The sequence below is a fragment of the Oryctolagus cuniculus genome, chromosome 12 (genome assembly GCF_051225735.1).
Source record: "Oryctolagus cuniculus isolate XC-2025 breed Fujian yellow rabbit chromosome 12, ASM5122573v1, whole genome shotgun sequence".
Lineage (NCBI taxonomy): Eukaryota > Metazoa > Chordata > Mammalia > Lagomorpha > Leporidae > Oryctolagus > Oryctolagus cuniculus.
In genome coordinates, this window is record NC_142878.1 from 106,878,973 (window position 1) to 106,895,554 (window position 16,582).

Sequence of the window (16,582 nt, forward strand, 5' to 3'; positions counted from 1 at the left end):
ATTTGGGACATACTCAATAGGACTTGCCCGAAATCGTGGAGTTAGAAACGTGCCAGGGGATTCCAATACAATCCCATCAAGGTGGCATGTACCAATGCCATCTCACTAGTCCATGTGATCAATTTCATTTCACAGTTGATCACACTGATAGATCTAAGAGTCAAAGGGATCACACAAACAAGACTAGTGTCTGCTAATACTAACTGACACAATCAAAAAGGGAGTGGGATACACAGCAGACTCATCGAATGGCAGATGTCCTAAATAGCACTCTGGCCTCAGAATCAGCCCTTAAGGCATTCGGATCTGGCTGAAGAGCCCATGAAAGTATTGTAGGCATGGAAAGCCAAGACACTCTGGGGGAAAAAAAAGACCTAAATGAAAGATCTCTGTGAGTGAGATCCCAGTGGAAAGAATGGGGCCATCAAAGAAGGAGGTACCTTTCTCTGAAGGGAGGAGAGAACTTCCACTTTGACTATGACCCTGTTGAAATAAGATCGAAGTCGGCGAACTCAAAAGGCTTCCACAGCCTTGGCAACTTATGACTAGAGCCTAGGGAGATTACTGACGCCATAAACAAGAGTGTCAAATTGTTAAGTCAACAACAAGAGTCACTGTGTACTTACTTCTCATGTGGGATCTGTCCTTAATGTGTTGTCCAATGTGAAGTAATGCTATAACTAGTACTGAAACAGTATTTTTACACTTTGTGTTTCTGTGTGGGTGCAAACTGATGAAATATTTACTTAATATATACTGAATCAATCTTCTGTATATAAAGATAATTGAAAATGAATCTTGATGTGAATGGAATGGGAGAGGGAGCGTGAGATGGGAGGGGTGCAGGTGGGAGGGAAATTATGGGGGGGGAGACATTGTAATCCATAAACTGTACTTTGGAAATTTATATTTACTAAATAAAAAAAATTAAAAAAATAAAAATAGAATGAGAAGACAAGCAAATCCAAAAATAACTGACAAAGAATTTGATCCAAAATATACAAATAATGCTTTCGACTCAACAATAAGGAAAACAACCAGTTTAAAAAGTGGGCAATGCATCCGACAGCCATGTCACCAAAGATACGCAGCTGGCAAATAGTCGTATGAAAAGATGCCCAATATCATATGCCAGCACATGATTCCAAGCTGAAACAACACAATACCACTGCACACTTATTAGAAAGGCTAAAATCCAAAACACACGACCTCAGCAAATGTTGGTAAGCACGTGAAGCACCAGGAACTCCCATTCATCGCTCAGGGGAATACAAGATGCTACAGTCCCTTACCAGAACCACAGTCCTATGTGTTTACTGGATGTGCACGCCAAGACCTGCATGCGAATGTGTGTAACAGCCCGTTTATAACTGCCACAATTTGGAAGCCACTAAGATGTGCTCCAGCCGACACGAAAGTGACAGAAGCCGGTCTGCACACGCCTCCTCCTGTGTAAATCCACTTCCAGGCCACTCTGGAGAAGGCAGACCACACAGAGAGCAGAACGATGAGCTGTGGGAGGGAGGAGTGAATATGTGGAGCACGAGGGCATGCACTACACGCGGGGGCAGTGCACTACACGTGGGATACGTGGCATGACCTTACTGTCACAGCCCACGAAACAGCAGAACTCAACAGGGGACCGTGCTGTGACCTGTGGACAGTCATCGATATGCCTTCATCCACTGCATAAATGACCCAGTCCAAGCTGTAAACAGAGGAGAACCCGAGGGCATGGTGGGAAAGAGGGAACACAAGAGAGCTCTGTGCGGTCTGTGTAACCGTTCAGTAAATCTAAAACTATACCCTGTCCCCGCCTCCCCAAAAAAAGGAAACACCCAGCACAGAGTGAGACCCATTTGATGGGTTTAATGCCCAGAGCTCGCTCGGTGCCATGTGTGGCCCCAGCTCCCGCTCCTTAGACTGCACCCTGGCACGGAGCCGGGGATGACCAGAGACCGCAGCCTCGTTTCCTGCGCTAGACTTGGGGTCAGCGGGGAACCAGGAAGGCACGGGCTCATCTGAACGGGAATAATATTTCCAAACCTTGATCTGGCCTGAGCCACTGTCAGGGCTGCTGGGGTTCTCGGGGCTCCCATGCCCCCACCCCCAAGAGAAAACACCTCCTGAACTTCTTGTCACACTAAGGGATTTTTTCCCCCCTTTCATTATCTTGCCTTTTATATGAGCAGACTTGCAAAAAGTTCAGAGAAAAATGGAATGACAAGAATTTCATTTTGGTGCAAACAATTTGGAGTTCACTTACTACGGGGTCTTCCAAAAGTTCATGGAAATACGCATCATGAAAAAAGACTGTGCACAGATTTCAAAATATTTTTGCACCAGAATAAACTTTGAATCTTCTTTCATTTTCCCAGGAATGCTCTGAAGTGCCCTGTGTGGGAGTTCTCTTTTCTCACTGAGGGTGCGGAGGGCGACAGGATGGGAGCATCCGTGACCCCTCACTCGCCTTCCACTGCCCCGGAACACACCACAGCCACACAGTAACACCACCAACACCACCACCAACCCCGGGGGCTGAAAACAGCGTGCGTTCTCACATCTGCCACAGCCACTGCCAACTCCTAATTTCTTTAAATCACACTAGCGACACTGTCAGTCATTTCCTGCTCTGCTCTCTCCCCTTTTAATCCTTCATTTTCGTGCGATAATTACGTTTTTAATGCTCACCGCCAGTCCCCAGGTTCATGTATCTGCTGCCATGTGCTTGTCTGAAGCTTGTTCTCCTGCAGCTCTGAGACTGGTCTGTAATTAGGAAGGACTTGTGGGGCCAGTTCTCCCGGAGCTCTTGTGTATCGATAGCAGTGTTTCTGTGCCTTTTACTGGGGGACACCAGTTGTGCTGGATATAAAATCTTGGGCACGTTATCTTTTTCTCTAGTGTGTATTGAAAGTGCTACTCCATGTCCTTTTGGAATAAAGCTTTTCTATTAGAAAGTCTGATGGTAAACTGATTTTTGTCCCCTTATAAATCATATACGCTTTATGCTTTTTACTGTGTAACTTAAAAAATTGAGGTTCCGTTTGCACACAGCTAACGTCCAGCCTTTTTTAGGGTACAGAGTTTTGACAAATGCACTCCCTTAAACCATAATAAAGACAGAGCAGTTCTGTCACCTCCCCAAACTCCCCTGTGTGTTCCCTTTCTAGGCAACCCCTCTCCCAACCCCCAGAAATCATGTATCTGTTTTCTATCCCTGTGGTTTTGCCTCTTCCAGAATGCCACACAAACGGCACCACGCTGCAGGCACCCTTGGGTCTGGCTTCTTTCGCTCAGTGTGATGCATCCAAGACACAACCACAGTGTTGCACGCACACGGCTCCATTCCTTTGGAACCAATTCTCCTGTTTATTACGGTGCAAGCACTGAACGGGAGACCTCCCTTCACCACGCGTGCAAGCCTGCAGTATCGCCAGCTTCAGGCATGGCAGTGAACAGCAGCCCCTGGAATGCACTCGAAGCTTCCCGGCCTCCCCCTCCCCCTGACCACCGCTCTCCTCTCGCTCGCGTAACTGGAATCGGCACTACCTGTCCTCGTGTGACGGGCTTACTTCACTTCCCGAATGTTCACCCGCTGCTCTTTTCAGGATTTCCACGGCGTGCAACACCACATTCTCTCTCTGCGCAGCTGGCAGTGGGCACTGGGGTTGTTTCCGGCCCTCTGCTACCATGAACAGTGCTGTGACCAATGTACGGGTGCCAACAGCTTTCTCAGGTCCAGATGTCCATTCTTTTGGACAAACACCCGGAAGCAGGACCGCTGGATCCTGCAGTACTGTGGTTCTGCTTTTCACTTTTTGAGGGACCTTCCTTGCACAGCCCGCAGTTTCTCCACGTCCTCGTCAACGCTGGTCATCTTGTTAGATAATGCCTCCCTATGGGTGTGAGCTTGTCTCTCCCTGTGGTTTGCATTTCCTGGATGATGACCGTTGTTACGTGTCTTTTTATATACTTGTTGGCTATCTGCATCTCTCCTTTGGAGAAGTATCTATTCAAGCCCTTTGTCCATTTTTAAATTGGTGTTTTTTTTTTTGTTTTTTTGTTTGTTTTTTTTTTTTTTGTTTTTTAAAGATGTATTTATTTGAAAGGATCAGTGACAGAGAGGGAGAGACAGAGAGATCTACCTGCTGGTTTTTTCCAAAAGCCCACAATAGCTAGGGCTGGGCCAGGCCAAGGCCAGAAAGGAACTCCCCCTGGATCTCCCACACAAGTATCAGGAACCCACGCACTTGGGCCATCATCTGCTGCCTCCCAGGTACACTGGCAGGGAGCTGGATGGGCAGCATTGCAGTAGTGGGGACTTGAACCACGCGCTATGATTTGTGCTGTGGGCAGCACCATGCGGCAGCTGCACCCATTGCACCACAATGGCAGCCCTAAATTAGGGTAGTTACCAGTATTTTTGCTATTGAATTGCAGGAGTCACTTCTGTATTTTGGAAACTGGCCTCTCATAGGATGTACGGTTTGCATAGATTTCCCCATTCCATAGGCTGTCTTTTCACTCTCTTGACGGTTCCCTTCGCTGTGTAGACACTTTTGAATTTAATGTAGTACCACTTGTCTTTAGCTCTTCTGTCAAGATCAATGTTATAAAGGTTTCCCCTATGTTTTATTCTAGATTTATGGTTTCAAATCTTGTATTTAAATGCTTAATCCATTCTGAGGTGAACTTTGTGGAAGGTGCCAGATAAGCATCCAATTTCAACCATCAGCATGTGGACATCCAGCTTTTCTGACAACACTTGCTGTAGATGGGTTAGCCTTTCTCTGCTGTGTATTCCAAGCAGTCTTGCAAAATATCAGTTGATGGTATTTGCATGGGTTTCTTTTTATAATTATTTTATTCATTTATCTGAGAGGTAGAGTTACAGACAGTGAGAGGGAGAGACAGAGAGAGAGGTCTTCCATCCGTTGGTTCACCCCCCAGATGGTTGCAATGGCCAGAGCTGTGCCGATCTGAAGCCAGGAGTCAGGAGCTTCTTCCCTGTTGCTGTGGATTCATTCTGAGAGGAGGAGCGTGGTGGGGTCAAGAGACACGGAGTCACCACACAGACTCTGGGAGTCGGGTGAAAGCAGGCCAGAGGCGAGCAGCCTGCAGACTCGTTTATTTCAGTTGGTACAGCAGCTTACATAGCCGAGGCGGCCAATCTGGTCAAGGGGCGGTTTATGCCCTAACCAATCACAGCCTGTTGCCAAGGCAGTTTCCAAAGCCATCCAATCACAGCCTGTTGTCAGGCAGGCTCTGTTGTCATGTGGTTTCCGAAGCCATCCAATCACAGCCTGTTGCCAGGCAGGCTCCGTTGCCAGCAGCCATCTTGGCATGGCCTTCTCATTCCACCATACTTCCCAGTCTCCCATGTGGGTGCACTTGGGCCACCCTCTACTGCTTTCCCAGGCCACAGCAGAGAGCTGGATTGTGTGGTAGAATGAGAAGGCCATGCCGAGATGGCCGCTGGCAACAGAAACTGCCTGGCAACAGGCTGTGATTGGATGGCTTCGGAAACCACATGACAACAGAGCCTGCCTGACAACAGGCTGTGATTGGATGGCTTTGGAAACTGCCTTGGCAACAGGCTGTGATTGGTTAGGGCATAAACCGCCCCTTGACCGGATTGGCCGCCTCGGCTATGTAAGCTGCTGTACCAACTGAAATAAACGAGTCTGCAGGCTGCTCGCCTCTGGCCTGCTTTCACCCAACTCCCAGAGTCTGTGTGGTGACTCCGTGTCTCTTGACCCCACCACGCTCCTCCTCTCAGAACGAATCCACAGCAACAGGATTGGAAGAGGAGCAGCAGGGACTAGAACCAGTGTCCATATGGATGCTGGCGCCGCAGGTAGAGGATTAACCTAGTGCATCATGCGTCGGCCCCTGCATGGGTTTATTTCCAGTCTCTATTCTGCTCCAGTGGTGCGCGGGTCTGTCTCTACGCCAGCACCATACTGTTTGACTTACTGCAGCTCCTCGTGTACTTTAAAGTGTGGAGCTACGAAGCCTCCAGCTTTGGTCTTCATTCTGAAGGCTGCTGTGCCTTTTTGTCCTGGGCCGCGCTGCACCGCACAGGTGCACCACGGCCGGCTTACTCACCCACCAGGTGAGGAATATTTCCTGATTCCAGTTTGGAGTGATGACGAATGGAGCTTCTGTGAACATGGGCGTATAGGTTCTTGTAGGACCACCTATTTTCCTTTCTCTGGGGGGAGTGCCTAGGCGTGGGACCGCTCCGCCGTACGTGGAGGACAGGTTTCACACAGGCTTCTCCTGCGGCACGGTGCGAGAGCGCAACCCCGCCTGTCTTCAGCTGTGCTTGGTGCTGCCGGTTTTCACGTGTAGGCAACTCTAGCTGGAGTGTGAGGCTTTAACCTGCATTTCTTAACGATGCTGACCTGACACCTGTTGGTTTTCTGTTGCTGTTTATTCACCGCCTGTTTTACTTCGTGATGCATCCACAACACCTAACACACTTCCTGGTCCAGAGCAGGAACCCCCAAATGGAACTTGATTGACATCATCAATAAAGACATTACTTTCTTCCTTTCCCCAAAGCGGTAAGGACACACACTTTTCTGCTCAGAAAACATGTCATTCTGAACTTTTAAAGCAAGAAGAAATGGTTCTCACTTGCTGACACAAAGGATACTACCAGCTCCTTCTCCTCAGAAAGCTCATTCCACGGAAAGCAGGACAATTTTCTGCTGTATAATGGGGGGTGGGGGTCTTCAAAAAGTTCATGGAAAATGTGTATTACTTAAAAAAGTATGCATGAATTTAAAAAAATTTTGCAATTTAAATAAGCATCTTTTAATTCTATTTTTTCATGAAACTTCTGAAGTTTCCTTGTGTTACTGAAACAACAGATTTCAATTTCTAAAGCAAAGAGGTGATGGTGCTGATCACATGGTTTATTTTATCTAAGGAGATCATTTTCCAGTGCAATCTCATTTTAATATTGCTCACTGGGTCTGCTGTACCGGATTTTAAACGTACAACACTGATGGAAATGAAATGTATTCAACGGAAGCAGAGAAACGTACCATTGAAAAATGCATTTATGGGAAGTGCCTTTGTGGTCCTTGCACGTGGGAATACTTCCAGTGGTGCTGTTTCACTGATGAAACCAGGAGAGGCTAAGTGAGCACACTCACGTGCGTTCGCTCTCTTTATAAGAAAGCACCTTCTCGGCGAGAGGCCTGGGGAGCGGAAGACGATGCAGAACAGAGAGGAGGAGACCGCTCAGCGCGGGGACCGCAGCGAAGTGGGACTTGGGCCGGGATGTGGGACACCGGGATCAAGGGTGAGCTGAGAAGAGGCACTGCTGTGACCAGTGTTGGCCCACGCTCCCTGTCCTTTCTGACTCAGGGACTCCGAGGGTGGGTGGCAGTGGCGGGGACGCCAGCCTCCGGGAGCGGCAGCTCAGCTCATGATGGGGTCTGGAAGGGACGCTAACGATGTGCCCTGACCAACCGCTCTTCACCGCGGACAGGCAAATTACATGCGTCCTACGCTCGAGTTTGGATCAAAACTTCACGTAATAATCTGCCTAGCATATCATGGAATGTAACCTTAAATACACCAAAAGCAATTTTACAAAGAAACTATTTCATTATAATGATGCCTCACAACAAGGAGTATGCCATTTTCAGGTTGAAAATGTTATTACAAGCATTTCTGCTTAAATGGTGAATTTTGTACCAACAGAGTAGACAATTTTAATCATTCCACGAGGACACAGGCTAGTTTTCAAAGGGAAGCCCTATATATTTTAAACACAGGCTAATTAGGCTTTCTGCATTTCCTTGAATTAACCTCTGACTGAGAAACTGATACGCCTCGAAGATTACAGTAATACATCTCCAAATGTAGGGTGAACATCAGATTAACACGGTGATTTAAAATTCTAGCGCTGAAGCGTTATTTTTCTGCTCACATAAATTTGTTAATAATAACACAGTGATGATTAGCCAAGTCTTTAGTTATGTTCTTAAGTAGGATCTGGTTATGTAATTTAAAATTCACAATTAACCGTGCTGGCTCTGGGGAAGACCCCAGGTGGTTTGCAGTGTTAAACAGCAGATTAAAGTTGACACAGCTAATTTCTCTACTTTAATCTTATTAGTGGCACAACAGCTGTCCACTGTAACCATCTCTTGTAAAACCTTTTCAGACATAAACAAAATACCTCAATATGTCAAGTGGAGAAGAGTATTGATCAATCACTATTGCTAATTAGTTTGCAAAACAATTTTTTAAACATTTTTGTTCTCTATTGAGGAGGAAGCTACTCATTTTTAGTTATCCTTGATATAGATATTCTGACTATATTAAAATAATCCGGCCTAAAAATAAGCAACTGCCTAATAGTGAAGTATATTCTAAGCTTCACCCACACTGGGAAGCCCTGTTCTATTCATGTCCAGTGAGGGCCTGTGACACAGTGGACGCAAATGGTGGCCCATGGCTTCCAATGCCCAAGACCTCCATCTGTGGCTTGCAGAAGTTGTCTGATAACTTCATGCTGTATTTACCACCTGATCTGAGCTCTGGGATGGGCGTTTCAGGCTCACAGAAATAGTTTCCTCTTGTAGACTTCATTGCTAGATTGCCCCTTGACATTTGGTCTCATACATACAAACAGCCAAACGTGGTCTCTGCTTCATTTGCCCAGTTCTGATAGGTGAGTGAGTGCCTCTTTGGTTCATTTGGTGGGAAAGATGATTCCACAGGCCATTTCCTATGTCCAAACCAATAAGCCACTGACAGAAAAACTAAATCCAACCAAAATTCAACCAAGTCAAACCTCTCCAAAAACAAGACAAACACACAGAGTAACATCAATAAACCTTCAGCAACTCACAGGAATGATGACAGCATTTTACAAAAAGATTCATTTATTTACTTGACAGGCAGAAATACAGAGACAGAAAGAGAGAGAGAGAGAAAGAGAGAGAGGAGGGGAGATAGAGAGAGAATCTTCCACCAGCTAGTTCATTTCCCAAATGGCTGCAATGGCCGCAGCTGGACTGATCAGAAGCCAGAAGCCATGAACTCCATCTGGGTCTCCCATGTGGGTGCAGGGGCCCAAGCACTTGGGCGCACTAGCAGAGAGCTGGATCAGAAGTGGAGCAGCCTGGACTGGAACCGGCGCCCATATGGGATGCTGGCACTACAGACCACAGCTTTACCCGCTATGCCACAGCACTGACCCTGAAAGCATTTTTTTTTTTAAATATCAATGAATGATATTTTACCTTTACTGAAACAGTCCAAGTTTTATGTTGGCAGATCAGAAACAAACCATCACTACCCTACAAACTGCGAATCTGTAAGAGAGCCAATCGAGGACTTGCACAGGCTCAAACGTTGATCTTTTCTGTTTATGCCTTAAAAAATCTGCTTGGTTGTGTAGTATAGGACTCGTTATTGCTTAGCCTCAGCTTCCTACATACGCTGCCAGTTTTCAGAAGTCCTACCTATCTACCTATCTCCTCACAGAAGACGCTCGGTGAACTCACGCTGACTGATAATGCCCCTCCCCAGTGGGGTCTCGCAGCAGGGGAAGCACCGGAGTGGGCACTGGGTCCGATCTCGGCTGAGCCGGTGACACGGCATCAGTGAGTGCGCCTTTCCCGCGGACTCTGCATCAAGTGGTGGTCTGGCGCCGACGCAGGTCGTTACGTAAGAGTAACGGACTTGATGGCTCTACACGGAAGGTAGGTGGGCTACATATCAAAAGTCTCAAACTAGAAGGAAGGATTTTGGATGCTTTCACAACAAAGAAATGTCACACGTTTGAGGAGACATTAACCCCGACTGGACCACGTGGGACACACGTATGTACCATTCTACAGGTCAGTTCAAATTTTTAAGAATTATGAAAAATAAAACCACAAAACACCTCAGCATTGGTGCTCTGAAAGAAACCGTGAACCCAGCACCCGCCAGTGCGATTTTTCCAGGGTGAGTCCCGAAGCGCACTGCTTAGTAGCACTGCCGGCACCACGGGTCAAACCACCGCTCCTTATGGGTGAGGGAGAGGAGCAGGAGCCAGCAGTGTGTGGAGAACACCTGCGTGTGTGGTCCGGGGTGGGCTCAGGACATGGAGCTATTTCCTGGTTCCCTGGGAGCCACAAAAGTGCGCCTTGGCAGGGGCCAGCTCCGAGAGGCCAGGAGCCAGTGACGCCCCGGTGCCGCGCCCTGTGAGCCGACATAGCTGACAAAGACCACTGGGCTCTCACAGGCACTCTTTCTCCTAGCAGGCGACACTCTGCTGCTGCAAAGGTGCGCTCTTCAGCTCTCAGAGACGCACTGAGGCTTTCTGATGTGGCTGCAGGACCAAGCCTGGCGGCGCTACCTGTCAGCCTGCGTGTGTGTGCGTGTGTGTGTGTGGGGGGACGAGGCACCTGCTCTGTCATCTCAGCACCCGGCTGATTCAGTTCATTGCGAACCAACCTTTTTTCTTTTTTTCTTTTTTGTAAACACGAGCCACTCCTCCTGGGTTTCGCCCCAAGCCCGAGTCCCGGAGTTAAGCACGGGGACCCAAGGCCGCCGAGGAGACGCTGCAGGGCCATGAAGAACAGGAGGCTGCTGCTTGTTCCTGAGGCACTGCACATAAAACAGCTCCTCTCTGGTTCCCCAGCAGCCTCTCCACTGCACGTATATTACCTCTAAGTGTGTTTACCTTAGGACTTAGGGACAGCAAGTTAAGTGTACATCATCCTCACAGATCCTCCAACGGGCTACCAGAGCAGCTCAGCGCATAGCCTAGGGAACTCGAGGGCCCTGCTCTAGAGGGGGGCGCTCACGAAACCAGAGGAACAACTCTAGGTTGGAGGGCACGGGCAAATATGTTCCGCCCAATCTGGAGTGAAAAGCGTCTTTACTATTTGAGCTTCAACACATTGGGCCCTTTTGGTTGGGGGGGACAGAATTTCACTCCAAATACTTCAAGTTAAAGGAGCCATTGACGGCGCAGCTACTGGGAACCTTGCCGCGCCCGCGGGAGAGCGCGCAGCCAGCCCTCCGAGCGCAGGAACAAAGCGGGCTCTGTGGCCGGGCTGCCCTCGTTTCCAGCCCTTTCTCTCGGGGCGCAGCCCTGGGCTCCTCCTTCTCCCCCCTAGACCGCCTTCCTCCGTGTGCTAACCCTGCACTCTAGTGCAGAGGCCCCCGACGGCCCACCTGGCAGTTACTCGACGTGATCCTTCAAATCCAAACACCCAGGGGAGAAGGACTGGAAGCGCTGCCATTTCCCTACTGCAGCTTCCTGAGAGACTCCACGGGCCCAGCTTGAGGTCTCGTGCTGCCTCGGAAACCTGGCTCCGCTGCTCTGCGCGCTGCTTGCTCCTGAGTCAGCACCTCGTCTTTTAATCTGTTATGGCCGTTGAAGGGCGCGTCACACGGTGTGAAACACAGCTGCTTAGGCAGGGTGCAGCACCCAGAGCAAGTGGCAGTACCACCCTGAACACCAGAAGGACCAAGACGCAGGAAGGGGGTGGGGTGACCGGGCAAGCTCAGAGCAGGGGTCAAAGCAGCAGGGGAGGACGTGCACAGGGACGGCTGGGGGAGCCTGGGCTGTGCTGCGGACTGGAGATAAAGGCAAAGACTGAACAGCAGAGGAGCCCAAAGACAGCAGCAGGAGAGCGGAGAGGCTGGGCCCCCCGGCACATCCCGGGGCCTGGCGTCTCAGGAAACTACGCTGACAGAAGCTGCCTACGCAGCCACACACTGCCGAGCGGAAGTCTCGTGTGTCCCGCCAGGTGACTGTTCCACAAAGCCAACATCGCAGGTTCCTACGGTGACATCCGGAGTTGAATGCCTCTCGGCGCACGGGGCCGACAGCACCCCAGGGGCAGAACCTGTATCAAACAGTTCCCAGTGGTGGCAATGCCAGTCCCAGGTCCACAGCTGACCCTAGGAGGAAACGTCCAGAAACAGGCCCTCTGGCGCCAGGGCCGGCATCTGCTTCGGGAGCGCGGTGAGACTTCTCTCTTCCGCTACACACGGCCAAGAGAAGGCAGGAGAAGCCTGGAGGCACAGGGCCTCGGTAGTCATGGGAGAGCAATGCTGAACACTCTCTCTGCAGCGGCAAGGAAGGGCCCTTCTCTCTAAAGGGCAGTCCTGGCACTCTCAGGTTGCAGTTGACTGCGCCTGACCCACCTGGCGGCGGGCCACGTGCACAGGTGCCGGTGACTGTGGGTGCACAGGGGACTCCCACAGCGCGCCCGGCACAGCGCGAGGCTCTGCAGATGTGACGAATGCCGGTGCTGTCTCTGCACCAGCTCAGAACGTCAAGGCAACGTGATCCTGCTGGACAGACACACGTTCTATTTTATTTTACTTTGGAGAATCAATTGGGCTATCTTGCCGTAAATCACCTCCCTAGGGAGAAGAGCTCCGCCACACGTCGCTCTAAACTTACTGCTTCCTGCTCCTCTCCATGATTACTGCTTTACTTGAGTAGGACTGACCGACCAGAGGCAGATAAATGCATACAGTGCAAAGAGGTAAAAATGCAGTATTACTGATTGGTTGTGAACAAATAGGTTTATTTTTACAAAGGCCACAGACTGGGGCAGATCTGTTTTTCCTCCAAGGTTAAAATGCAGGCAATCTTCCACCAACTAGTATGTTCTAACTGTCACAGAGTGACAAGGACAGTGACTGAAGACACGGTTCTAGCATTCTCTTTGGCCTTTTGAGTAGGAGCAGTCACAGACACAGGACATACTCACAGAAACGTACAGACAGACTAAAGAAACTGCCTAAAAACCCAGCTAACACAGGAGGCAGGATCAGGAGGAGCCTATGTGGCCGCGACAGGGTCGTGTTGTGAGCGCAGTCACATATCGGACGCAGCGTGTGCTTTGCGCCATGTTCCATCCCTTGGAACAAGAACTCATTCACGTATTCAAACAGGACTAAGACGTCACATGACTGATGTATTTACTACATCTCTGATGCAGGAGTTAAAATCTAGCGAGGAGACAACGGAACAACAAATGAACTGATCACTTGGCAAGACAGTGCATAAAAAAGTGCGAAACCAAACCATCCCTGACCTGTTTGACACGTTTCTCAACGACCAGGTGAACACACATACGTTCTATAGATCAACTGTAGGCTGGTGAAAAATTAAAGAAGAGAAGCCCAGAGGTCAAACTAGGATCCAGAAGAGATTGTGAGAGTCTAGGCTAGAGTGGACCAGGATGACTGAGGGTGGAAAAGCAAATGCCCAAGTGAAATGAATAGATTGTAGCTGCTTCCAGACCAAAGTGACAGAGATTTAGGGATTTAAAGCTCAGTAATTAAGCCGTATAATAGGGCGTCAAAGCAGTGACACCTGTAACAAAACCCATCGCTAATAACTAAGTGCTTCCTTTGTGCCGGGCCACCACACGGGCTTGTGATTTAATCCGCACAATGGCCTCCAAGGTGGGCACTGCGCCTCCCACTGCACTGAGGCTGTGTTACAACAAGTAATTTGGCCCAAGGCCACGCAGCTAATGAGGGAGAAGCAGGCAGTGAAGCCCGGATCTCGCTCCAGAGCCGGCGCGTTTTCCCCTCTCCGATGCTGTCTGCTGTGCCTTGTGCATGGACCCACCTCTGTGTAAGAAACTGTGGGGTGGGGGGGGGACAAGGAAGGAGCTAAGCGAGGCCGAGGGAGAAGGAACTGAGCCCCCCAGGCAGCCTGGAGAGTGGTCTCTGAGCCTCTCAGAACAGCAAGTAAGTGGAAGGTGACGGGGGAGACCCAGCCCAGGGACGGATTCTGCTGTGCTGGTGGCCTTGTGAGTTCTGACTCACGCACCCATCACTGCCACGATGTGGGCAGATGACACTGCAACACAGAGTTTCGGCCACCACGTCCACTCCCGGCAGAGCCGTCTACTTATTTATACAACATGGGCTGTTCTTTATGTCCACCCCGAAATGACAAACCACTTTTTATTTTCAAATAGGAAAAGCTTTGATGAACAACTGTTGTCAGTTAAATCAAACACAAGGCTAGAACACGTCACCCATTCTCTCGTCCTCGCTTTCTGGGGGCAGAACAAGCCTCTCCCCCGAGGGACAGGACGTGGCGTGAGGAGTGCGCTTTCTTGGCACCGACAGCAATTTTTCTGCAGTGCACTGGGTTAAAGGCTGACTTGGAACACGACATCCTAAGTCCTGTCCACGAGGCTCCTTTCCTTGGTTCTGACAAAGCAAAACAACTCACTGCAGATTCGGAAAGCTCTCAAGATCTACATTCCCAGAAGCAGGTGTAACTGTCAGTTTCATGCTTTCAGAAAGCTACTGGAAGCAAATATTCATTCGCAGAAGTTACCTAGCAGTGATCATCAAACAGAAAGCAGGACGCACAGCTACACACAGCGACCAGATGGATGGGCAGGGCGGTGAGGGGAGGGTAGCAGGCAGCAGCACAGCCTCTCCCACAGCGCGCGGGCCACAGGGCAGGACGCAGCCGGCGCACAGTCCGGAGCCCAACAGGCAACTCACTGGGCAGCGGCCTAACTCCTCTCCTTCTGCTGTTTATCCCCGAGGAAAATTCAGCGCCGCAGGGGATGCTAAGCCGGCCCCTGCAGGTAAGTACCATGACGGCACACAGCGTGAGTGGACGCGGCAGCAGGTTTGTGGGGGATGGGGTGGGCTCCTCAGGGAGGAAAGGGAGGGTCTGGGCAGGAGCAGAGCGGAGGGAACAGCAGGGGCTGTGGTCGGCCTGAGGCCAGGGGCCAGGGCAGGTTTGCGCGGGGAAGCAGGCGGAAGCCACACAGGAGTATGTACTGGACCAGGCAGCCGGTTCCTGCCCACGGCATGTTGATTCGACATCGCCGGCGGGAACTGCGGTGGAATTCTGCTGTCCCTCCTCTAAGCAGCAGGACACCACCCCGGCCTCAGCAGCGTGCGGCTGGTCCGGACAGCACCGGGGAATCCTGAGTCAGCGCGAGTCGCCCACAGCTCCCTGGCCTCCCTTGGTAGGTGGGACCTGGCTGAACACACGGGTCTGTAGGCCCAGGGAGAAGGACAAGCTCTCGTGCCTGGCTCTCGGGACTCTGGGGCGCTTTGCGGAGGGCTGTGCCAATCACACTTAGGTCCTAGGAGAGGCACAGACGAGCACCACCACGACACTGCCTAACGCAGCACCCAGGACACAGGCACTGCAGCTACGGGACAGCCAGAGCGCTCAGCAGCAGGCACGTGGAAGCCAACCAGGAAACAACAAACCGGAGAGAGACGAGAGCAGTCCAGGGCACTTAAGCTGAAAAACGTATTTCATGAAAACATGTATCTTTCTTTCCTCCCTGCTTGCCAGTTAACAGCCCCGTGATGACGCCACGCCCAGCAACAGCCTCTGAGCACAGCCCGTCCGGTCCTGACAAGGAAGACCTCCCTGCACTCTGACAGCTTCCGCTCCACAAGGCAGCGCGGCCTCCAGGTCGCCAGCCCTTTCCTGGTTCACTTCTCGTCTCTCAGCAGAGCAAAGGCACCCCCAGACGTCTGCACGTGGAGGCCTCTCCCGTCAGGCGGACAACAGGCAGACAGCCCTCACCTAACACTTACCCAGTGTTGCACGGTGCACAGAGAGCCCTCACACGTTACTTCAACTATCTCCTGTACCCTGCGAGGCGCTCTGATCACCCCTATTTTTCAGTTGATGACACAGACACAGTGAGAGTAAGGCACCCGGGGCAGGTAAAGACACGTGCAACCCATCTCGAAGTGCCAGGGCTTGATACTCGGCCCTGGCTCCTGACTCCCACTCCCTATGAATGCGGACCCTTGGAGGCAGCAGCGCCGGCTCAGGGACTGGGTTCCTGCCATTCCCCCAGGAGACTCAGGTTGAGCTCTGAGCTCTTGACTTTGGCCCAGCCCTGGCTGTTAATGGGCATTTCAGGAGTGAACCAGTAGATAAGCATGCACTCTCTCTTTCTGATGAGAAAGAAACAAAGGGAGGGAGTCAGGGAGAGAGGGAGGAGGGGAATGAGGGAGGGAGAAAGGAGGGAGAAAGGGAGGGAGGGAGAAAATAAAGGCAGGTAGGTAGGTAGGTTGGCTGGTTAAGGCAGTTGGCTAAATTACCCTATGCGGTATCTGGAACCCAGGTTCGCCTGACTCCAAAGCCAGTGCTATCTCTATTTTACCAAAATGTCTCTCAGGAAAAGATAACATACTCTTGGAATTCTTTTCCTGCTGTATCCAATGAACAACTGTGCTGACTAAATAGAACAGGTTTCTCCAATGGTATAAGTGACCTTTTATCGAAACTTCTCCTTTGAACTCTGCAAGTGCAGCAGCCATGCATTGTCCCTTGGGGCCACGCCTGCTACCATAAGCTAGGGACCAAGGACTTGCAGGGGGGCTTAGCAGGAGAGCAGACACTGGGTCTCAGTGCGGCACAGGCCCCGTGACCCAGAGCGATCTGCAGTCACACGGCAGAGTGCAATTCCGGCAGAGTGCCGGGAACTCTTCCTGCGTGCAGGGCCGTCTGCACCCTGCACAGCTCGCCTTTGTGAACGGCCTTCCCTCCTTCCCGTACGCCGCATGGCAAGTTGGCTCTCTGCTATGCGTC

General features: G+C 50.7%; 1 protein-coding gene across 10 annotated transcripts in view; it reads right to left on the bottom strand.

The window, feature by feature from the left end:
- The window catches only part of SCAPER (S-phase cyclin A associated protein in the ER), a 439,476-nt gene that overhangs the window by 114,514 nt on the left and 308,380 nt on the right, over positions 1–16,582 (bottom strand). The window lies entirely within an intron of this gene.